A 23,617-nucleotide genomic window follows, 5' to 3' on the forward strand; every position below is an offset into this window, starting at 1 on the left:
TGGGTATAGTATTTAATACATGCAGGGGGTGCTGCAGGGGCTTCCCCCTGCAAATATATGGGGTGAAAGGTGGGTCAACATAAAAATAAAAGTCAACATATTTGGGGGTCCCAGTAATTTGGGCATAGTAATCAAATAGATCTGCTGAAAGTACAGTCTGCCTTACATCTTCCGCAAGTGAAGGAAGGCCCGGACTTCCAAGAGGGAACAAAGATCCCTCCCCTAAACATCTCCCAGGGAACAGTGGGAGATACTGAATCCAGAGGACCATCCAGCAGCTACAGAACTAGTACCCAGCCAGCACACAGCGTGCCCTGCTAGGTTCTGCAGCAACCTTCCTAGGTGGGAAATTACAGAGATTCTCTGAACTCTAAACCAAGGACAAGGCATATGCCTGAAATACAATCCTCATCTTTGGACTGTCTGCCTTAAAGAACGACACATGCCCAGTGAAGAAGCTAGGAGAAGTGTATTGACAAGCATCTACTGAAGTCTGCCTTAAAGGAAATTTTCGAGCCAGTCGAGTCCCTTGAGCGGCAACCGACTGCAATGCTGCAGTCCCTTAAACCCTTCTGAGACGCCTCGACCAGTGCTTCAGAACCACCATCCAGATAATGATTCCTGATCCCGAGCTGCCGTGTAGGCCAGCCTGCAGCCATCCGTCCAGATGCGCTCATTGAACTGCTTGCCACCTGATAACCACAGCTGTCTCCCGTCTCCAACTCTGTCACAGAAGCTGCAAAGCACCCTAAAACTGCCTCGACCCAGTCGAGCACCAAGAACATCTACAAGCACAAGTGACATTGTGGTTCTGTCCCCCTGGTCCTTCTCCAAAGGCCTCTAGAGACATTTTAAGACCCATTGCTTCCTTTGTGCTCAAGCCAAGTGTCCTTGAACTGTTGCGATTATTTACTATACCGACCACCCTCCTGTCAATATCCAGAGTGAATCCCTTTCCTTCTTTGAAACTGTCTGTCCTCTGCATTCCTTTACAGGGTGAGTTGTATTTCATAATGTTGCTAGAACTGTCTGTTGTTGATAATAATAAAGTAGATATTTTTATACACCTTGACTGGACAGTCCCTTTTATCATTGGGTAATAATTGTATTTTTGCTGTGTTGCAACTAATCAATGATCCACATCCTTTCGGAGATAAGCCTGCCATTCTGTCTACGTTACCAAAATTGGACAAGGAGGTTTATAATTTGCTTATTCTTCCAATATGTTCGGATCCCTTCTCGTGTACTAGAGGTGTGGGGCTGATTGATGGTTTAGAAACTGATATTCATACCTGGACTACTGGTGCACCAGAAGTTGGTTTGCCACATAGTGGTTGCTGCATTGTTACAAGCCTTTGAGGACACGTGTGCCTGGTGCACCCTTCTGTGCCACCTGTGCACATGAGTCCTCATGGGCATAATCCCTAGGCTATGCCACCCTTTAGCTGCTTGGCTTGTTTTCCCACTTGGGCCTCTTCTCACAGCCCTACACCATGCAGAAGACCTCAAGATCCTCTCACATGGGTGGTCTTCCCTCATGGCAAGATAAAATAGTACCACTATTAAGCATTCTGTGTAATGTGTTATGGTGTGTTTCAGGTCACCATTCCGCAGGGAACTCCAGGCTTTCCCTCTCCTCTATGGCTAGAAGAGGCACATATACTACCGCCACCTCTTCTTATGTATGCCTCTCATCCTCTCAATCAAGTAGGTCTACCTTCTGCTGTGGCACTTTCGCGGGCTAATCAACCCCCCTTAAGTCTTCTCCAGGCAGTCACCCCCCCTCATTTGCAGCAGTATCCTCACCCTGCTTTGTGAACTTCCTCCATTCCAAACACCTCCTTCAGGGTTCTAGCTGCAGCAGTCCCCTCCTACCACATGATGGACATGTCTACCTGCCTCTCCAATGTATCTCTGGGGTTGTCCATTTCAGGACCTCCCTCCCCTGCCTCTGTCCTCTTCTACTTCTAAGACCTCACCAGTGCCTCCACCTCCTCCAAAAACTTGGAGGATTGTCAGTGGTCAATGGCCCAGGCGCACAGATCAGCACCCTCAAAAGCACAATGTTCCACCCTTGATTGTGAAAAAGGGTTAACTTGTGTGGGGGTGGGCAGCATCCAGGAATATCGTAGACCTTAAGCAATCAGTGTAAGAAGACGGTGTGAGGGGCGTACAATAGCCATGTGTAGGTGGCTTAGTTTCAGTGGTAGAAGTGCATCCAAAAAAGTAGTGGAACAGTGACCCTTGCGGGGAAAAGAGTAGGCAGGAAAGGAGCAACATACAACACATTTTTCATTACTGGTTGACAGCCAATCAAGTTGAAACCTACTTCAGTTTAGCCTTTACTGCTATTGGATTGTAGAGAAATGTGATTTAACTTCACAAAGAACAGTTCCGGAATGATTAAAATGATTACAAAAGTAGTAGAACTGTTAACAGTACAAAATGAAAGTAGTGGTAGCCGCTCCCGACCTTTTCTGCTCACTTTAACCACTGCTTAGTTTGTATGCTTATTGTGTTTTTTAAGATAGCATTTGAACGTGTTAGTGTGGATATCTAAAGGGAGAGTGAATATGAAAGTGTGCAATTGTAAATGGAGGGCCTGCTTATGTTGAGACCAACACAGAAAATATGCCACAGGGATAGAAAGACAATAATGTTTCAAAATTCACATGACTTGTGGCATGAGACATTTAGAGTGAAGCTGCAACTATTCCCAACCTGATTCAAAATGACAGAAAGTAAATATTATTCACTCTCCTAAAGAAGTTCATTTACAATCTATTTCACGAGGCATTAGAAAACAACTATTCTAGGAAGAGTCGACAACAATGTTGCACATAATTGTGTTTCTGGATGCGCACACTATTAAAACTATATAGTTATTTACCAAAATAAATCATGTCAGAAGTGGGATTCGAACCCACGCCTCCAGAGGAGACTGCGACCTGAACGCAGCGCCTTAGACCGCTCGGCCATCCTGATGCACTGACGAGCACATGACAAGGTCTGCAGTTATCACCACGTACCAATGTCAAGTCACTCCTCTGCAATTCTTTTAATTACTGGTGAAATGACTGATAATCTTGGGATTTGGAATCATAATAACTCACAAATTAACACATATTTGCACAGTATCATTTGCCTCGCATGGTTATAATCAGAATCAGAAGTGACACGAGAGTCAGTGATGGCTATATAGACCCTGGATACTTCCAAGGTCAGTGAAATTCACTCTTAGGGTGTCTCAAATTTTTTCATGATATATTGGTGTTCACTATGCTACAGAGACAAATCTAGTACAAATCTTTGTTTTCTTTGAAATTTGTTTTACGAAATAGTGAAAATAATACAAACCACATCAGCACATGAAGAAGGGGTCAAGATAACCCCGAAACGCGTAGTGGATTAACAACATGTGATTGTGATTGTGTGGGGAAAAAAACCTTTCTGTTGAATTGACACTTAAAACTATAAATTCAACACATTTTGCAGAATTCTTTCTGAATGACATTATTTTCTGCTAAGAACTGTTGCTTTTTTATTTGATGAAAATCTTAGTGTGTAAAACTATTTTGTTTAATGAATGCTGTAATTCAGGTTGTCAAAAACATTGTATGAACTAAGAATACAATTGTCTGTAAAAGAGATTTACAAAGTGTTTTTTCTGTTTCTTGAAATTTTGATTTAAATGAAGTAATACTTTCCTGATCAATATTGAATAATTAAGAAGAGATTTTTTCTCGTGTAGAGTGACCAGGTACATGCCCCATAGGTTTCTTGAGGCATACATTTCATTGGTAACCCAATAAAAGGGACACGCAGTTTCTCGTTCGTCAGTCAAGACCTCCAGACTCCTGCCTACAGCGTGTTATTCTGCTCTGCGCCAGCACGGCCTTCCAGGCAGAGTGCCTGCCTGTGCAAAGCCCTTCATGATGGCAGAGCACCTGTGAGGGAACTCTGTCCCCACTCCCTGTGTTCCAGGCAGAGCCCCTGCATGTCAACTCTGTCTCCCCTGCAGGATGATGCTGTGTGAGCACAGCCCCTGCAGCACCACCTGTTATGCAAATTGTAGCTCTCTGGTCTCCAGGCCATTTGCCACTCTGGGCCAGCCTGCGACCAGAGTTTTTTTGTATTAGTCCCTTTGTTGTTTGAAGTATAGACTGCAGATCGTAAATACCTGGGATGCACCGGCCAACACAGAGATCCCCACTGCTGTCCTCTTATTTGTAGGGGACCACCATTTCAATCAAGAAAGCTTCTATTTTCCTGTATTTTGTTCAAGGTTCGGCCTTGATTGCAGTCCCTGCGTTCACACCTCCCCCCTAAATTCAGGTCATGCACTGGCTAGGTCACCTGCCTGCACGGAAATGAGCTTTCAGAGACTCCCAGTCCGGGGGAAGTTTTGTTTTCAACACCCTTAGTGGCCACTTTATTGCAGTTGTAAACAGCTGGGATGGAAGTCAGGCTTTCGGTGGGGGAGTCCTTTGTGACAGTTGCCCCACAACAACTACAGGAACTTTTCATGGAAACAAAGTGGGCTTTTCTTTTGAAATTTTTGCCGGTATTTTGCATGTGAAGCATAATATACATTACATCTTGTCAACACAAACTATGTCTTTTCCCATTGTTAGCTGGGGCATATTTTTATCATGTCTTGCTTTAAGCTGCAAAGACAATGTTTGAAACTCCTGTTTTTTCATGTGAACGGGACCTTTGAATTTCTCATGCCACTTGTGAATTAGAATGGTGCTTTTCTTTTTGTAATGACTGGTAGGACTTTTCACATGGCCCTTCCTTGTGTTACTTGCTGAAACCCCACAGTCTGCCATGATAGGCCAATTTTCTGTGTGAAGGTTTTTCTATAAAGACGGCCAGGTCATTTTTTCAGTGGCCCCTTCAGTTCCGTTGGTTTGGAGCCTTTGATTAAACCCCACAGGGCAACTGCTCTGAGTTCAAAGAGATCCATTTGCTTTTTTAGCGAGACAATCAAAATTATGGTAGCACATGCACAAGTAATTCAAAGTGCTAGCTCTTAGCAGGTTATTACCCATTTTGCTAACTCTGAATTTACTGGCATTGGAAGGATGAAGAGATCAGTCTGTCCACTATACTCAGATGCCTGTAGTAAGGGTGTATATATCTCATCCACGTAGTCCATGTTAATCTTTTTTCAGGATTATAAATTGAAACTGGTGCGATTCTTCAAATGGTCCCATGCCACTCTTTAAAGCAGATGTGCTTGTCATGGAGATTTGAGGTTGTAAATCACAACTGGGAAGAGAGATTGCTACATGGTATGTTCTGTAACTACGCTTTGCACTGTGCCAAATCACTACTGTGGTAATTTTAAAGTGCAAAAAACTTTTCTGAGACATATTATGACCCTGCCTGGGAAAGCCAATCTTATTCTGCTGGAAAGAAAAGAACGGTGAAGTGAGATGAAGGAGAAGCTGGAAAGTATTGTGCACACATGTAAGAAAGAAGAAGAGATTCTAACTGCCCACTGAACAGATACACTATGCAGTCTGGTGAATGGTACTTTGTTATTAGCAATACTGCCATTGCATCATTTCAGTGTCAGGCTGTCTACGTGCCATTACTGTCCTATTTTGCAGACTCTGCTTTTAATTCAAAACCTTTTAACAGCCCGGCGTTGCACATTTTGACTCCCTTCCTCACATTTTTAAATACCACTTCCCTTTCCCTTTTTTCCAAGTTTTAGTATAAAGGCTGTTCAGTCAGAAATGGTTGCAAGTAGAAAGTTGTAATACATAAATGAGTGTACATTTCTCCTGGCCAGCACAGATCTGAATGCTATAACTACTGAATGATTTACAGAACACCATAAAGTCAGCAAAGGGTGTGACTGAGTGCCAAAGCCCGTTTCCTCCCTTCTCTTTCTTGTCTTTGGTTTGGCTGACACACATAGTATGTTGCTCTTTTGAAGCAACTCTCGCATTCTTAAAGAAACAGTAAGACATGTACTGTGAGGTAAAACATTCATGTTGTCAGGTTTTTTTTTGTATGGAGGACTGCAATGTCTGGCTCCATAGCTCACGGGTTAGAGCACTGGTCTTGTAAACCAGGGGTCGCGAGTTCAAATCTCGCTGGGGCCTGTTGTAATTTTGTCTTTTTTTCAGGTGGCGGTTGATATTTTAAACAGTATAGAACACTCAAAGAGTATCCTAATTGCACACATGGAAACATTCCAGTAATACAAAAACAGCATGATAATTGGGGTGTGCTTTTCGAAGCGCATTGAACTCTTCCATGTATGCAATAGCGATGGAACACCCAGAAATGGTGAGCCACTGATAGTCCATTACGTTACTGCAATGCAATAAATACTACTATTGTATGAAAAATTGAACAGCAGAAGAGAATATCATATTGCCGATAATTCATGAAGTCCATAAATAAATAAAGCGTGAAACACATTTCAGACACGTTTTATTATAACGAACAAAACAACTTGAAAATGAAATAATTATGTAACTTGCAGCAAAGTTCATTATCAAACACAAACGGAAAAATACCAGTGAAGTTCAAGAACACAACCTTGGTGAATGACCAGAATGGAAGATTTCGCACTCTACCAAACTTGCCAATATTTTTTATATACAGGCAACATTTTATAATGTTTAAACCACATTTATTGTCACAGCAAGACGAACTTTAATAGACTATACAACATTTTGAAAAAAGGGACAGTGGAGCCCCATTACTATGGGTGGAGGGGTGCGGATACCTCGCCTGAGTGGCAGGCAGCACAGTCCACCCACGTGCTTTGTTTGCACAGCATTTACTTTCATAATGTGGCATGTCATGTTTTACTTGGCATCAAGGGTAAAGCAAGCATGATACGTGTTATCATGTGGCTAGTCTGGCCTATGGTGTCAGTGAGCATTTACTTTCTTTTTGTGGCATGGCATTTGTTACTTTCTACTTGGTATCAGGGGTAAAGCAAAAATGAGTGTCATTACATGGCTAAACTGGCTTACATAGGTGGCTCCAGTTTGACCAATATATTCTGTGTGTGTCATGGCATATGTATACATTGCAACAAAGGTAAAAGCAAACATGAGTGTGGTTAGGTGGTACACTGGCCTGTCTTGATATAGCCAGTCTGGATAGACTTTCCTTCCGTGACACATAATTGTTTACTTGTAGGCAGACCTTATATGGTAATATTGGCATATATTGGTGCAGGCTACGTGGACATGCACAGCCATCATGAACATTATATACCGGCATATTTTATGGGGCAAAGGCATTATGAAAATGTGTGGGAAAATGGTCCTGTGCACTGTTGATTACTTGCATCTATTGGGTTTATTCATGTGATACCATACAAAACTAATTGCAAACTGTGTGACTTTTTATCCAGTTTTTCACGAATGGATAGCAAGACACAGCAGGTAATCAGGAATAAGATGCAGAAAACAGAATCAAAATCCTACCTTCCTTCACCAAATAAGAGTGGAAAACAGATTTTAAACCCCTTGTAATGTTATGAAATGACACTAGGAAATGGACAAATAAATAATTAATGTGCGGTTAAAACTTTACGGTAAATACAATTTCTCACTAAAGCAACAATGCATAGCTACTAACAATCCCCAGCAATGGATTACTAAGAGCATACAATTGAAAACTGAGTGGAAAGTTTAAAACATGTTGCTGCAAAATGACACGTGTAAAAGTTGCATTTTCTTTCAAATTCCGTGTAAATTCACCCAAACGGTATGTAATAAAAACGGGTGAAATACTCTGATTTGGAGTGCGGTTTTTGGGCTGGGGGATAGATATATATCACAGGTACAACATACTAATCAGAGAATAAATCAACCAGGCCCAGATGGGGCCTGACTGCAGAGGCTAACAAAGGAGACAGGAAACCCTACAAACCTTTCATATGCACTGTGTCAACCGAAAGCTAGCTCCAGCCCTCAGTATCGACTGACAGTGAAATGTCATGGCTGGGATTGCGTGTTTACAGTACTCATCCCCACAGGGTGACCCCATTAAGAAGATACAAGAATGTGGTTTGCTGGAGCCAGAAAGTCTGGTCTCGCCGCATCTTCAAGGGAGAGCTCCATTAACCAGATGGACGCTTTGATCCAAAACAGACAGAGATGATGGGTGGGACTTTGTAGTACATGTTTCTACCCCTTTACCTTTTCTGTTGCAAAGCACTCTGGTTATGACCTCACGCATACATGTGAGGACCCAGGATTAGATCATTAAGGCAGACGTACCCTATACCAATCCATGTGGTCCATTTGGCTTTAAAAGAGGGCTGAGCCCCTCTTTTGGCAGATCATCTGACAGCTTCACCAGAAGAAGAAAGAAGAACTCATCATTGGAGCCTAGTTGAAGGGGGATTATACAATTACTGCGTCCCCCAAAATATTGACCTTTTTTTAAAATGTCGACCCCCCTTTAAACCCTGTATATATGTGTGTGGGGAGATGGGTATAGTATTTAATACATGTAGGGTGTGCTGCAGGGGCTTCCCCCTGCAAATATATTGGGTGAAAAGTGGGTCAACATAAAAATAAAAGTCAACATATTTGGGGGTCCCAGTAATTTGGGCACAGTAATCAGATAGATCTGCTGAAGGTACAGTCTGCCTTACATCTTCCGCAAGTGAAGGATGGCCCGGACTTCCAAGAGGGAAGCAAGATCCCTCCCCTAAACATCTCCCAGGGAACAGTGGGAGATACTGAATCCAGAGGACCCTCCAGCAGCTACAGAACTAGTACCCAGCCAGCACACAGCGTGCCCTGCTAGGTTCTGCAGCAACCTTCCTAGGTGGGAAATGACAGAGATTCTCTGAACTCTAAACCAAGGACAAGGCATATGCCTGAAATACAATCCTCAGCTTTGGGCTGTCTGCCTTAAAGGACGACACATGCCCAGTGAAGAAGCTAGGAGAAGTGCATTGACAAGCATCTACTGAAGTCTGCCTTAAAGGAAAATTTCGAGCCTGTCGAGTCCCTCGAGCGGCAACCGACTGCAATGCTGCAGTCCCTTAAACCCTTCTGAGACGCCTCGACCAGTGCTTCAGAAGCACCATCCAGATAATGATTCCTGATCCCGAGCTGCCGTGTAGGCCAGCCTGCAGCCATCCGTCCAGATGCGCTCATTGAACTGCCTGCCCCCTGATAACCACAGCTGTCTCCCGTCTCCAACTCTGTCACAGAAGCTGCAAAGCACCCTAAAACTGCCTCCACCCAGTCGAGCACCAAGAACATCTACAAGCACAAGGGACATTGTGGTTCTGTCCCCCTGGTCCTTCTCCAAAGGCCTCTAGAGACATTTTAAGACCCATTGCTTCCTTTGTGCTCAAGCCAAGTGTCCTTGAACTGTTGCGATTATTTACTATACCGACCACCCTCCTGTCAATATCCAGAGTGAATCCCTTTCCTTCTTTGAAACTCTCTGTCCTCTGCATTCCTTTACAGGGTGAGTTGTATTTCATAATGTTGCTAGAACTGTCTTTTGTTAATAATAATAAAGTAGATATTTTTATACACCTTGACTGGACAGTCCCTTTTATCATTGGGTAATAATTGTATTTTTGCTGTGTTGCAACTAATCAATGACCCAAATGCTTTCGGAGATAAGCCTGCCATTCTGTCCACGTTACCAAAACTGGACAAGGAGGTTTATAATTTGCTTATTCTTCCAATCTGTTCGGATCCCTTCTCGTGTACTAGAGGTGTGGGGCTGATTGATGGTTTAGAAAGTGATATTCATACCAGGACTACTGGTGCACCAGAAGTTGGTTTGCCACATAGTGGTTGCTGCATTGTTACAAGGCTTTGAGGACACGTGTGCTTGGCGCACCCTTCTGTGCCACCTGTGCACATGAGTCCTCATGGGCATAATCCCTAGGCTATGCCCCCCCCTAGCTGCTTGGCTTGTTTTCCCACTTGAGCCTCTTCTCACAGCCCTACACCATGCAGAAGACCTCAAGATCCACTCATGTGGGTGGTCTTCCCTCATGGCAGGATAAAATAGTACCACTATTAAGCATTCTGTGTAATGTGTTATGGTGTGTTTCAGGTCACCACTCCGCAGGCAACTCCAGGCTTTCCCTCTCCTCTATGGCTAGAAGAGGCACATATACTACCGCCACCTCTTCTTATGTATGCCTCTCATCCTCTCAATCAAGTAGGTATACCTTCTGCTGTGGTACTTTCGCAGGCTGATCAACCCCCCTTAAGTCTTCTCCAGGCAGTCATCCCCCCTCATTTGCAGCAGTATCCTCACCCTGCTTTGTGAACTTCCTCCATTCCAAACACCTCCTCCAGGGTTCTAGCTGCAGCAGTCCCCTCCTACCACATGATGGACATATCTACCTGCCCCTCCAATGTATCTCTGGGGTTGTCCATTTGAGGACCTCCCTCCCCTGCCTCTGTCCTCTTCTACTTCTAAGACCTCACCAGTGCCTTCACCTCCTCCAAATACTTGGAGGATTGTCAGTGATCAATGGCCCGGGTGCACAGATCAGCACCCTCAAAAGCACAATGTTCCACCCTTGATTGTGAAAAAGGGTTAACTTGTGTGGGGGTTTGCAGCATCCAGGAATATCGTAGACCTTAAGCAATCAGTGTAAGAAGAAGGTGTGAGGGGCGTACAAAAGCCATGTGTAGGTGGCTTAGTTTCAGTGGTAGAAGTGCATCCAAAAAAGTAGTGGAACAGTGACCCTGGCGGGGAAAAGAGTAGGCAGGAAAGGAGTAACATACAACACATTTTTCATTACTGGTTGACAGCCAATCAAGTTGAAACATACTTCAGTTTAGCCTTTACTGCTATTGGATTGTAAAATAGAGAAATGTGATTTAACTTCACAAAGAACAGTTCCGGAATGATTAAAATGATTACAAAAGTAGTAGAACTGTTAACAGTACAAAATGAAAGTAGTGGTAGCCGCTCCCGACCTTTTCTCCTCACTTTAACCACTGCTTAGTTTGTATGCTTATTGTGTTTTTAAAGATAGCATTTGAACGTGTTAGTGTGGATATCTAAAGGGAGAGTGAATATGAAAGTGTGCAATTGTAAATGGAGGGCCTGCTTATGTTGAGACTAACACAGAAAATATGCCACAGGGATAGAAAGACAATAATGTTTCAAAATTCACATGACTTGTGGCATGAGACATTTAGAGTGAAGCTGCAACTATTCCCAACCTGATTCAAAATGACAGAAAGTAAATATTATTCACTCTCCTAAAGAAGTTCATTTACAATCTATTTCACGAGGCATTAGAAAACAACTATTCTAGGAAGAGCCGACAACAATGTTGCACATAATTGTGTTTCTGGATGCAGACACTATTAAGACTATATAGTTATTTTCTAAAATAATTCATGTCAGAAGTGGGATTCGAACCCACGCCTCCAGAGGAGACTGCGACCTGAACGCAGCGCCTTAGACCGCTCGGCCATCCTGACGAACTGACGAGCACGTGACAAGGTCTGCAGTTATCACCATGTACTAATGTCAGGACACTCCTTTGCAATTCTTTTAATTACTGGTGAAATGACTGATAATCTTGGGATTTGGAATCATAATAACTGACAAATTAACACATATTTGCACAGTATCATTTGCCTCGCATGGTTATAATGGTGATCCACGCAGATGAGTTTGCACACGTCTTTTTATGTTATTTTCCATTCTTTGCATCTCTCACCACTTCATTGCACATACACATAGATGTAATGTACAGAAGCAAAGAATAGGATCCAGTTTCTCTAATGAGTAACTTTCTATTGCATAACAAGAAAAGGTAGCGACAACCAATCAGTAGGAGCCTGTTGAACGCAGAGTGATCTTAATAGTTGCCCTAATATATTTTTTGAGGATTGTCTGTATTCGTATTACTCAAGGAATCGTATTACTTGCCAGGTGTCTCAGGACACAGCCCCTTCATTGTCTGAAGGGCATTGATAAGGGATGGGGGAGACTGGTGAGGTATGTGGGAATCTGATCAGCACTGTGGTGTGCTCCCCTTTAAGAAATGACAAGTCCCTGCTTAATGCTTGTGCGGTACCACGTGTCCGTGCAGCATGTGATTAACCCAATATATGTTCATAGATTAGAGCTGATTCTGTTCATATTCACTAGATGATCTACCCTTAATTAGGACATGGTGCTCCATAGTGAGCATCATTTCGGATATATGTCAGTAGAATATGAATTTTTACTTACCATGATACAAAGCAGGAAGAGCTTGCCCGTGAACGTAATAAGAGAATTGGCGTTCATTATGTGATCTTCCCAAACTGAGAACCTGTATTGAATCTCAGCAGTAATATATCTCAGCAGTAGACTTTCACACTTATCTTTAACAGGAGGCGCAGCTATAACAATAACAGACGGCACATAAATCCCTTGATGGCGTGTCTCATCACAGACACGTCATCACGTGATCACTTTGTGATCCCTTGAGGCGGCACAACGGTACAGGGACTGTGTCCTTCATTACACATCGAGCCCTTTTGTATGAGTAATAGTGGCAATAATATTACATATACCAAACGTGGTGTTTTTTAGGTAGATATACCACGTTGGGGCAGAGAAATTGGGGCGATAGTCCTTCAAGAAACGTACGTTTCCTGATCACGTGATCCGAGTTACGATCATGTGACACATTGAAATATCGAATACAAACGCACCGCGGGACGGGAGGCTGTGTTTGCAGCTGATTCGCTGTTCCCGAGTTGCTTTTTGGAAAGTCTCGAGCTGTGGGTAAGTTTTCCTTGAGGCATTTATTTTAGCCATTGGATTTAGTGAGCGCTGGGTGCAGGGAGGCAGTATTGAGTGCAGGTTTTGATAATTTGGGCATGCGATTATTCCTTCTTCATAGAGTGGGTGCAACATTTTGCTAGGCCATTGGGACAGGACCATTGAGGATGGTTACAATACCAGACTACCAGCAATTATCAACCAGTGGCAAGAATCAGAAGTGACACGAGAGTCAGTGATGGCTATATAGACCCTGGATACTTCCAAGGTCAGTGAAATTCACTCTTAGGGTGTCTCAAAATTTGTTCATGATATATTGGTGTTCACTATGCTACATAGACAAACCTAGTACAAATCTTTGTTTTCTTTGAAATTTGTTTTACGAAATAGTGAAAATAATACAAATCACATCAGCACATGAAGAAGGGGTCAAGATAACCCCGAAACGCCTAGTGGATTAACAACATGTGATTGTGATTGTGTGGGGAAAAAAAACCTTTCTGTTGAATTGACACTTAAAACTATAAATTCAGCACATTTTGCAGAATTCTTTCTGAATGACATTATTTTCTGCTAAGAACTGTTGCTTTTTTATTTGATGAAAATCTTAGTGTGTACAACTATTTTGTTTAATGAATGCTGTAATTCAGGTTGTCAAAAACATTGTATGAACTAAGAATACAATTGTCTGTAAAAGAGATTTACAAAGTGTTTTTTCTGTTTCTTGAAATTTTGATTTAAATGAAGTAATACTTTCCTGATCAATATTGAATAATTAAGAAAAGATTTTTTCTCATGTAGAGTGACCAGGTACATGCCCCATAGGTTTCTTGAGGCATACATTTCATTGGTAACCCAATAAAAGGGACACGCAGTTTCTCGTTCGTCAGTCAAGACCTCCAGACTCCTGCCTGCGGCGTGTTATTCTGCTCTGCGCCAGCGCGGCCTTCCCGGCAGAGTGCCTGCCTGTGCAAAGCCCTTCATGATGGCAGAGCCCCTGTGAGGGAACTCTGTCCCCACTCCCTGTGTTCCAGGCAGAGCCCCTGCATGTCAACTCTGTCTCCCCTGCAGGATGATGCTGTGTGAGCACAGCCCATGCAGCACCACTGAATCTGAATGGATCCAGGTCCTTGTGCATGCGCTGGGTGCCCCCAGGCCACGATGCAGTCGTGTGACCATGACTGCCATGTAAGTCTGTGTGGCCACGGAGAACAGGGTGATCCCTGCAGCGGGAACTGTGTGTGCGTATGCTGGGTGCCCCCTTCAGCCCTTGGGTTGGCCTGTGTACCTGTGAGCCAGCCCACACCTGTCTCTGTGAATGCATATAATGGGTGCCCCCAGCGATGGTCCGACTAGCCTGCATGACCGCAGGTCCAGCCGCAACAATGGGGACAAAGGTTTCACGAGCCTGCCGTGTTGGCTGCCCGTCGTCCTACCACCACTGATGCGGCTTTCATCTGGCGGTCATCGGCGGCGCACTCAATCCGACTGTGGGAGACCCCCTTGTTGGTAGGTCATGGAGAGTCAGTGCCCCTATGATGCATGCCCAGGATGCCAAGTCGGTGAGCTACGGAAAACGCTATGATAAAAGTTGGAAACAGTTGAGGTGGCACAGGGCTGCTGCTTCACTGCAGCATCTGTGCAGCCTGCCTGGGGGAGAAGGAGGCTCGCTCTGTGATCGGAGCATCAAAAATAAGAAAATATGGAAGGCGAGTGCCTGGTCCGGCTCCCGACCTGCAATCGGCCGTTTTAGCCTGTGGTTGGCCATTCAAGCCCTCTGAGTTAACCCAGTCTAACCAGCGGTGAAACAGAAAATGCTCCATGTTCAGAGCTTGAAAAAGAATGGGATACAAAAAAAGGAGACAGGATGTCGTGCGGCGGTCTGCACACCCCCAACAAGGTTCCCGGACCTAGTGGTGGTGAACTGTCAGTGTTCTGTGGGCAGAGATGCGGCAGTTTTGTGCTGTGCCTCCCCGCCCCGAATGAAAGTAAAGGCCATTGCTGCCGCACACAATCTGTTTGTCTCCCGCACCATTTTGCATGATCGTTTTTCAATTTTCGGCCATTTTTACAAAAAGCATAATCCTTAGGAACATGCAATTTACTCCGCACATTCCTAATTTTACCCTCTGCCAGTTTGCCAACTCTCAAATTCAGAACATGTTCAGAGCAGCCAAGTACACATTTTAGCCGTTCATTACAATCCCCTAAGTTGCAGGTGGATGAATTTTATTTCAACAAATTCGCCTGGAAATTATCTGAACAATGACATGAACATGAAGGCAGTACAATTTATGGTTGCTTAGAAAAATGGCTAAATGATAATAGTACTTTTAAATTAAAGCAAATCTTCCTGTTATGCAAATTGTAGCTCTCTGGTCTCCAGGCCATTTGCCACTCTGGGCCAGCCTGTGACCAGAGTTTTTTTTTGTATTAATCCCTTTGTTGTTTGAAGTATAGACTGCAGATCGTAAATACCTGGGATGCACCGGCCAACACAGAGATCCCCACTGCTGTCCTCTTATCTGTAGGGGACCACCATTTCAATCAAGAAAGCTTCTATTTTCCTGTATTTTGTTCAAGGTTCGGCCTTGATTGCAGTCCCTGCGTTCACACCTCCCCCCTAAATTCAGGTCATGCACTGGCTAGGTCACCTGCCTGCACGGAAATGAGCTTTCAGAGACTCCCAGTCCGGGGGAAGTTTTGTTTTCAACACCCTTAGTGGCCACTTTATTGCAGTTGTAAACAGCTGGGATGGAAGTCAGGCTTTCGGTGGGGGAGTCCTTTGTGACAGTTGCCCCACAACGCCTACAGGAACTTTTCATGGAAACAAAGTGGGCTTTTCTTTTGAAATGTTTGCCGGTATTTTGCATGTGAAGCATAATATACATTACATCTTGTCAACACAAACTATGTCTTTTCCCTATGTTAGCCGGGGCATCTTTTTATCATGTCTTGCTTTAAGCTGCAAAGACACATGCGAAGCCATTTTGGTGACAATGTTTGAAACTCCTGTTTTTCATGTGAACGGGACCTTTGAATTTCTCCTGCCACTTGTGAATTAGAATGGTGCTTTTCTTTTTGTAATGACTGGTAGGACTTTTTCACATGGCCCTTCCTTGTGTTACTTGCTGAAACCCCAAAGTCTGCCATGATAGGCCAATTTTCGGTGTGAAGGTTTTTCTATAAAGACGGCCAGGTCATTTTTTCAGTGGCCCCTTCAGTTCGGTTGGTTTGGAGCCTTTGATTACACCCCACAGGGCAACTGCTCTGAGTTCAAAGAGATCCATTTGCTTTTTTAGCGAGACAATCATAATTATGGTAGCACATGCACAAGTAATTCAAAGCGCTATCTCTTAGCAGGTTATTACCCATTTTGCTAACTCTGAATTTACTGGCATTGGAAGGATGAAGAGATCAGTCTGTCCACTATACTCAGATGCCTGTAGTAAGGGCGTATCTATCTCATCCACGTAGTCCATGTTAATCTTTTTTCAGGATTATAAATTGAAACTGGTGCGATTCTTCAAATGGTCCCATGCCACTCTTTAAAGCAGATGTGTTTGTCATGGAGATTTGAGGTTGTAAATCACAACTGGGAAGAGAGATTGCTACATGGTATGTTCTGTAACTATGCTTTGCACTGTGCCAAATCACTACTGTGGTAATTTTAAAGTGCAAAAAACTTTTCTGAGACATATTATGACCCTTCCTGGGAAAGCCAATCTTATTCTGCTGGAAAGAAAAGAACGGTGAAGTGAGATGAAGGAGAAGCTGGAAAGTATTGTGCACACATGTAAGAAAGAAGAAGAGATTCTAACTGCCCACTGAACAGATACACTATGCGGTCTGGTGAATGGTACTTCGTTATTAGCAATACTGCCATTGCATCATTTCAGTGTCAGGCTGTCTATGTGTCATTACTGTCCTATTTTGCAGACTCTGCTTTTAATTCAAAACCCTTTAACAGCCCGGCGTTGCACATTTTCACTCCCTTCCTCACATTTTTAAATACCACTTCCCTTTCCCTTTTTTCCAAGTTTTAGTATAAAGGCTGTTCAGTCAGAAATGGTTGCAAGTAGAAAGTTGTAATACATAAATGAGTGTGCATTTCTCCTGGCCAGCACAGATCTGAATGCTATAACTACTGAATGATTTACAGAACACCATAAAGTCAGCAAAGGGTGTGACTGAGTGCCAAAGCCCGTTTCCTCCCTTCTCTTTCTTGTCTTTGGTTTGGCTGACACACATAGTATGTTGCTCTTTTGAAGCAACTCTCGCATTCTTAAAGAAACAGTAAGACATGTACTGTGAGGTAAAACATTCATGTTGTCAGGTTTTTTTTGTATGGAGGACTCCAATGTCTGGCTCCATAGCTCAGGGGTTAGAGCACTGGTCTTGTAAACCAGGGGTCGCGAGTTCAAATCTCGCTGGGGCCTGTTGTAATTTTGTCTTTTTTCAGGTGGCGGTTGATATTTTAAACAGTATAGAACACTCAAAGAGTATCCTAATTGCACACATGGAAACATTCCAGTAATACAAAAACAGCATGATAATTGGGGTGTGCTTTTCGAAGCGCATTGAACTCTTCCATGTATGCAATAGCGATGGAACACCCAGAAATGGTGAGCCACTGATAGTCCATTACGTTACTGCAATGCAATAAATACTACTATTGTATGAAAAATTGAACAGCAGAAGAGAATATCATATTGCCGATAATTCATGAAGTCCATAAATAAATAAAGCGTGAAACACATTTCAGACACGTTTTATTATAACGAACAAAACAACTTGAAAATTAAATAATTATGTAACTTGCAGCAAAGTTCATTATCAAACACCAACGGAAAAATACCAGTGAAGTTCAAGAACACAACCTTGGTGAATGACCAGAATGGAAGATTTCGCACTCTACCAAACTTGCCAATATTTTTTATATACAGGCACCATTTTATAATGTTTAAACCACATTTATTGTCACAGCAAGACGAACTTTAATAGACTATACAACATTTTGAAAAAAGGGACAGTGGAGCCCTATTACTATGGGTGGAGGGGTGCGGATACCTCGCCTGAGTGGCAGGCAGCACAGTCCACCCACGTGCTTTGTTTGCACAGCATTTACTTTCATAATGTGGCATGTCATGTTTTACTTGGCATCAAGGGTAAAGCAAGCATGATACGTGTTATCATGTGGCTAGTCTGGCCTATGGTGTCAGTGAGCATTTACTTTCTTTTTGTGGCATGGCATTTGTTACTTTCTACTTGGTATCAGGGGTAAAGCAAAAATGAGTGTCATTACATGGCTAAACTGGCTTACATAGGTGGCTCCAGTTTGACCAATATATTCTGTGTGTGTCATGGCATATGTATACATTGCAACAAAGGTAAAAGCAAACATGAGTGTGGTTAGGTGGTACACTGGCCTGTCTTGATATAGCCAGTCTGGATAGACTTTCCTTCCGTGACATATAATTGTTTACTTGTAGGCAGACCTTATATGGTAATATTGGCATATATTGGTGCAGGCTACGTGGACATGCACAGCCATCATGAACATTATATACCGGCATATTTTATGGGGCAAAGGCATTATGAAAATGTGTGGGAAAATGGTCCTGTGCACTGTTGATTACTTGCATCTATTGGGTTTATTCATGTGATACCAAACAAAACTAATTGCAAACTGTGTGACTTTTTATCCAGTTTTTCACGAATAGATAGCAAGACACAGCAGGTAATCAGGAATAAGATGCAGAAAACAGAATCAAAATCCTACCTTCCTTCACCAAATAAGAGTGGAAAACAGATTTTAAACCCCTTGTAATGTTATGAAATGACACTAGGAAATGGACAAATAAATAATTAATGTGCGGTTAAAACTTTACGGTAAATACAATTTCTCACCAAAGCAACAATGCATAGCTACTAACAATCCCCAGCAATGGATTACTAAGAGCATACAATTGAAAACTGAGTGGAAAGTTTAAAACATGTTGCTGCAAAATGACACGTGTAAAAGTTGCATTTTCTTTCAAATTCCGTGTAAATTCACCCAAACGGTATGTAATAAAAACGGGTGAAATACTCTGATTTGGAGTGCGGTTTTTGGGCTGGGGGATAGATATATATCACAGGTACAACATACTAATCAGAGAATAAATCAACCAGGCCCAGATGGGGCCTGACTGCAGAGGCTAACAAAGGAGACAGGAAACCCTACAAACCTTTCATATGCACTGTGTCAACCGAAAGCTAGCTCCAGCCCTCAGTATCGACTGACAGTGAAATGTCATGGCTGGGATTGCGTGTTTACAGTACTCATCCCCACAGGGTGACCCCATTAAGAAGATACAAGAATGTGGTTTGCTGGAGCCAGAAAGTCTGGTCTCGCCGCATCTTCAAGGGAGAGCTTCATTAACCAGATGGACGCTTTGATCCAAAACAGACAGAGATGATGGGTGGGACTTTGTAGTACATGTTTCTACCCCTTTACCTTTTCTGTTGCAAAGCACTCTGGTTATGACCTCACGCATACATGTGAGGACCCAGGATTAGATCATTAAGGCAGACGTACCCTATACCAATCCATGTGGTCCATTTGGCTTTAAAAGAGGGCTGAGCCCCTCTTTTGGCAGATCATCTGACAGCTTCACCAGAAGAAGAAAGAAGAACTCATCATTGGAGCCTAGTTGAAGGGGGATTATACAATTACTGCGTCCCCCAAAATATTGACCTTTTTTTAAAATGTCGACCCCCCTTTAAACCCCATATATATGTGTGTGGGGAGATGGGTATAGTATTTAATACATGTAGGGGGTGCTGCAGGGGCTTCCCCCTGCAAATATATTGGGTGAAAAGTGGGTCAACATAAAAATAAAAGTCAACATATTTGGGGGTCCCAGTAATTTGGGCACAGTAATCAGATAGATCTGCTGAAGGTACAGTCTGCCTTACATCTTCCGCAAGTGAAGGATGGCCCGGACTTCCAAGAGGGAAGCAAGATCCCTCCCCTAAACATCTCCCAGGGAACAGTGGGAGATACTGAATCCAGAGGACCCTCCAGCAGCTACAGAACTAGTACCCAGCCAGCACACAGCGTGCCCTGCTAGGTTCTGCAGCAACCTTCCTAGGTGGAAAATGACAGAGATTCTCTGAACTCTAAACCAAGGACAAGGCATATGCCTGAAATACAATCCTCAGCTTTGGGCTGTCTGCCTTAAAGGACGACACATGCCCAGTGAAGAAGCTAGGAGAAGTGCATTGACAAGCATCTACTGAAGTCTGCCTTAAAGGAAAATTTCGAGCCTGTCGAGTCCCTCGAGCGGCAACCGACTGCAATGCTGCAGTCCCTTAAACCCTTCTGAGACGCCTCGACCAGTGCTTCAGAACCACCATCCAGATAATGATTCCTGATCCCGAGCTGCCGTGTAGGCCAGCCTGCAGCCATCCGTCCAGATGCGCTCATTGAACTGCCTGCCCCCTGATAACCACAGCTGTCTCCCGTCTCCAACTCTGTCACAGAAGCTGCAAAGCACCCTAAAACTGCCTCGACCCAGTCGAGCACCAAGAACATCTACAAGCACAAGGGACATTGTGGTTCTGTCCCCCTGGTCCTTCTCCAAAGGCCTCTAGAGACATTTTAAGACCCATTGCTTCCTTTGTGCTCAAGCCAAGTGTCCTTGAACTGTTGCGATTATTTACTATACCGACCACCCTCCTATCAATATCCAGAGTGAATCCCTTTCCTTCTTTGAAACTCTCTGTCCTCTGCATTCCTTTACAGGGTGAGTTGTATTTCATAATGTTGCTAGAACTGTCTTTTGTTAATAATAATAAAGTAGATATTTTTATACACCTTGACTGGACAGTCCCTTTTATCATTGGGTAATAATTGTATTTTTGCTGTGTTGCAACTAATCAATGACCCAAATGCTTTCGGAGATAAGCCTGCCATTCTGTCCACGTTACCAAAACTGGACAAGGAGGTTTATCATTTGCTTATTCTTCCAATCTGTTCGGATCCCTTCTCGTGTACTAGAGGTGTGGGGCTGATTGATGGTTTAGAAAGTGATATTCATACCAGGACTACTGGTGCACCAGAAGTTGGTTTGCCACATAGTGGTTGCTGCATTGTTACAAGGCTTTGAGGACACGTGTGCTTGGCGCACCCTTCTGTGCCACCTGTGCACATGAGTCCTCATGGGCATAATCCCTAGGCTATGCCCCCCCTAGCTGCTTGGCTTGTTATCCCACTTGAGCCTCTTCTCACAGCCCTACACCATGCAGAAGACCTCAAGATCCTCTCATGTGGGTGGTCTTCCCTCATGGCAGGATAAAATAGTACCACTATTAAGCATTCTGTGTAATGTGTTATGGTGTGTTTCAGGTCACCACTCCGCAGGCAACTCCAGGCTTTCCCTCTCCTCTATGGCTAGAAGAGGCACATATACTACCGCCACCTCTTCTTATGTATGCCTCTCATCCTCTCAATCAAGTAGGTATACCTTCTGCTGTTGTACTTTCGCAGGCTGATCAACCCCCCTTAAGTCTTCTCCAGGCAGTCATCCCCCCTCATTTGCAGCAGTATCCTCACCCTGCTTTGTGAACTTCCTCCATTCCAAACACCTCCTCCAGGGTTCTAGCTGCAGCAGTCCCCTCCTACCACATGATGGACATGTCTACCTGCCCCTCCAATGTATCTCTGGGGTTGTCCATTTGAGGACCTCCCTCCCCTGCCTCTGTCCTCTTCTACTTCTAAGACCTCACCAGTGCCTTCACCTCCTCCAAATACTTGGAGGATTGTCAGTGATCAATGGCCCGGGTGCACAGATCAGCACCCTCAAAAGCACAATGTTCCACCCTTGATTGTGAAAAAGGGTTAACTTGTGTGGGGGTGGGCAGCATCCAGGAATATCGTAGACCTTAAGCAATCAGTGTAAGAAGAAGGTGTGAGGGGCGTACAAAAGCCATGTGTAGGTGGCTTAGTTTCAGTGGTAGAAGTGCATCCAAAAAAGTAGTGGAACAGTGACCCTGGCGGGGAAAAGAGTAGGCAGGAAAGGAGTAACATACAACACATTTTTCATTACTGGTTGACAGCCAATCAAGTTGAAACATACTTCAGTTTAGCCTTTACTGCTATTGGATTGTAAAATAGAGAAATGTGATTTAACTTCACAAAGAACAGTTCCGGAATGATTAAAATGATTACAAAAGTAGTAGAACTGTTAACAGTACAAAATGAAAGTAGTGGTAGCCGCTCCCGACCTTTTCTCCTCACTTTAACCACTGCTTAGTTTGTATGCTTATTGTGTTTTTAAAGATAGCATTTGAACGTGTTAGTGTGGATATCTAAAGGGAGAGTGAATATGAAAGTGTGCAATTGTAAATGGAGGGCCTGCTTATGTTGAGACTAACACAGAAAATATGCCACAGGGATAGAAAGACAATAATGTTTCAAAATTCACATGACTTGTGGCATGAGACATTTAGAGTGAAGCTGCAACTATTCCCAACCTGATTCAAAATGACAGAAAGTAAATATTATTCACTCTCCTAAAGAAGTTCATTTACAATCTATTTCACGAGGCATTAGAAAACAACTATTCTAGGAAGAGCCGACAACAATGTTGCACATAATTGTGTTTCTGGATGCAGACACTATTAAGACTATATAGTTATTTACTAAAATAATTCATGTCAGAAGTGGGATTCGAACCCACGCCTCCAGAGGAGACTGCGACCTGAACGCAGCGCCTTAGACCGCTCGGCCATCCTGAGGAACTGACGAGCACATGACAAGGTCTGCAGTTATCACCATGTACTAATGTCAAGACACTCCTTTGCAATTCTTTTAATTACTGGTGAAATGACTGATAATCTTGGGATTTGGAATCATAATAACTGACAAATTAACACATATTTGCACAGTATCATTTGCCTCGCATGGTTATAATGGTGATCCACGCAGATGAGTTTGCACACGTCTTTTTATGTTATTTTCCATTCTTTGCATCTCTCACCACTTCATTGCACATACACATAGGTGTAATGTACAGAAGCAAAGAATAGGATCCAGTTTCTCTAATGAGTAACTTTCTATTGCATAACAAGAAAAGGTAGCGACAACCAATCAGTAGGAGCCTGTTGAACGCAGAGTGATCTTAATAGTTGCCCTAATATATTTTTTGAGGATTGTCTGTATTCGTATTACTCAAGGAATCGTATTACTTGCCAGGTGTCTCAGGACACAGCCCCTTCATTGTCTGAAGGGCATTGATAAGGGATGGGGGAGACTGGTGAGGTATGTGGGAATCTGATCAGCACTGTGGTGTGCTCCCCTTTAAGAAATGACAAGTCCCTGCTTAATGCTTGTGCGGTACCACGTGTCCGTGCAGCATGTGATTAACCCAATATATGTTCATAGCTTAGAGTTGATTCTGTTCATATTCACTAGATGATCTACCCTTAATTAGGACATGGTGCTCCATAGTGAGCATCATTTCGGATATATGTCAGTAGAATATGAATTTTTACTTACCATGATACAAAGCAGGAAGAGCTTGCCCGTGAACGTAATAAGAGAATTGGCGTTCATTATGTGATCTTCCCAAACTGAGAACCTGTATTGAATCTCAGCAGTAATATATCTCAGCAGTAGACTTTCACACTTATCTTTAACAGGAGGCGCAGCTATAACAATAACAGACGGCACATAAATCCCTTGATGGCGTGTCTCATCACAGACACGTCATCACGTGATCACTTTGTGATCACTTGAGGCGGCACAACGGTACAGGGACTGTGTCCTTCATTACACATCGAGCCCTTTTGTATGAGTAATAGTGGCAAT

At 43.3% G+C, this 23,617-nt stretch overlaps 5 non-coding genes across 5 annotated transcripts; 2 read left to right on the forward strand and 3 right to left on the reverse strand.

The window, feature by feature from the left end:
• Positions 1–2,902: 2,902 nt before the first annotated feature.
• On the reverse strand, positions 2,903–2,985 carry TRNAL-CAG (transfer RNA leucine (anticodon CAG)). The gene has a single exon. It is a non-coding gene; the product is annotated as a tRNA-Leu (tRNA).
• A 3,061-nt stretch (positions 2,986–6,046) lies between these two features.
• On the forward strand, positions 6,047–6,119 carry TRNAT-UGU (transfer RNA threonine (anticodon UGU)). The gene has a single exon. It is a non-coding gene; the product is annotated as a tRNA-Thr (tRNA).
• A 5,263-nt stretch (positions 6,120–11,382) lies between these two features.
• On the reverse strand, positions 11,383–11,465 carry TRNAL-CAG (transfer RNA leucine (anticodon CAG)). The gene has a single exon. It is a non-coding gene; the product is annotated as a tRNA-Leu (tRNA).
• Positions 11,466–17,128: 5,663 nt separating this feature from the next.
• On the forward strand, positions 17,129–17,201 carry TRNAT-UGU (transfer RNA threonine (anticodon UGU)). Its single transcript has one exon. It is a non-coding gene; the product is annotated as a tRNA-Thr (tRNA).
• A 5,261-nt stretch (positions 17,202–22,462) lies between these two features.
• On the reverse strand, positions 22,463–22,545 carry TRNAL-CAG (transfer RNA leucine (anticodon CAG)). Its single transcript has one exon. It is a non-coding gene; the product is annotated as a tRNA-Leu (tRNA).
• Positions 22,546–23,617: the final 1,072 nt, after the last annotated feature.

Source organism: Ambystoma mexicanum (genome assembly GCF_040938575.1).
Source record: "Ambystoma mexicanum isolate Mex_15411 chromosome 12 unlocalized genomic scaffold, UKY_AmexF1_1 Mex_chr12_unloc.1, whole genome shotgun sequence".
Lineage (NCBI taxonomy): Eukaryota > Metazoa > Chordata > Amphibia > Caudata > Ambystomatidae > Ambystoma > Ambystoma mexicanum.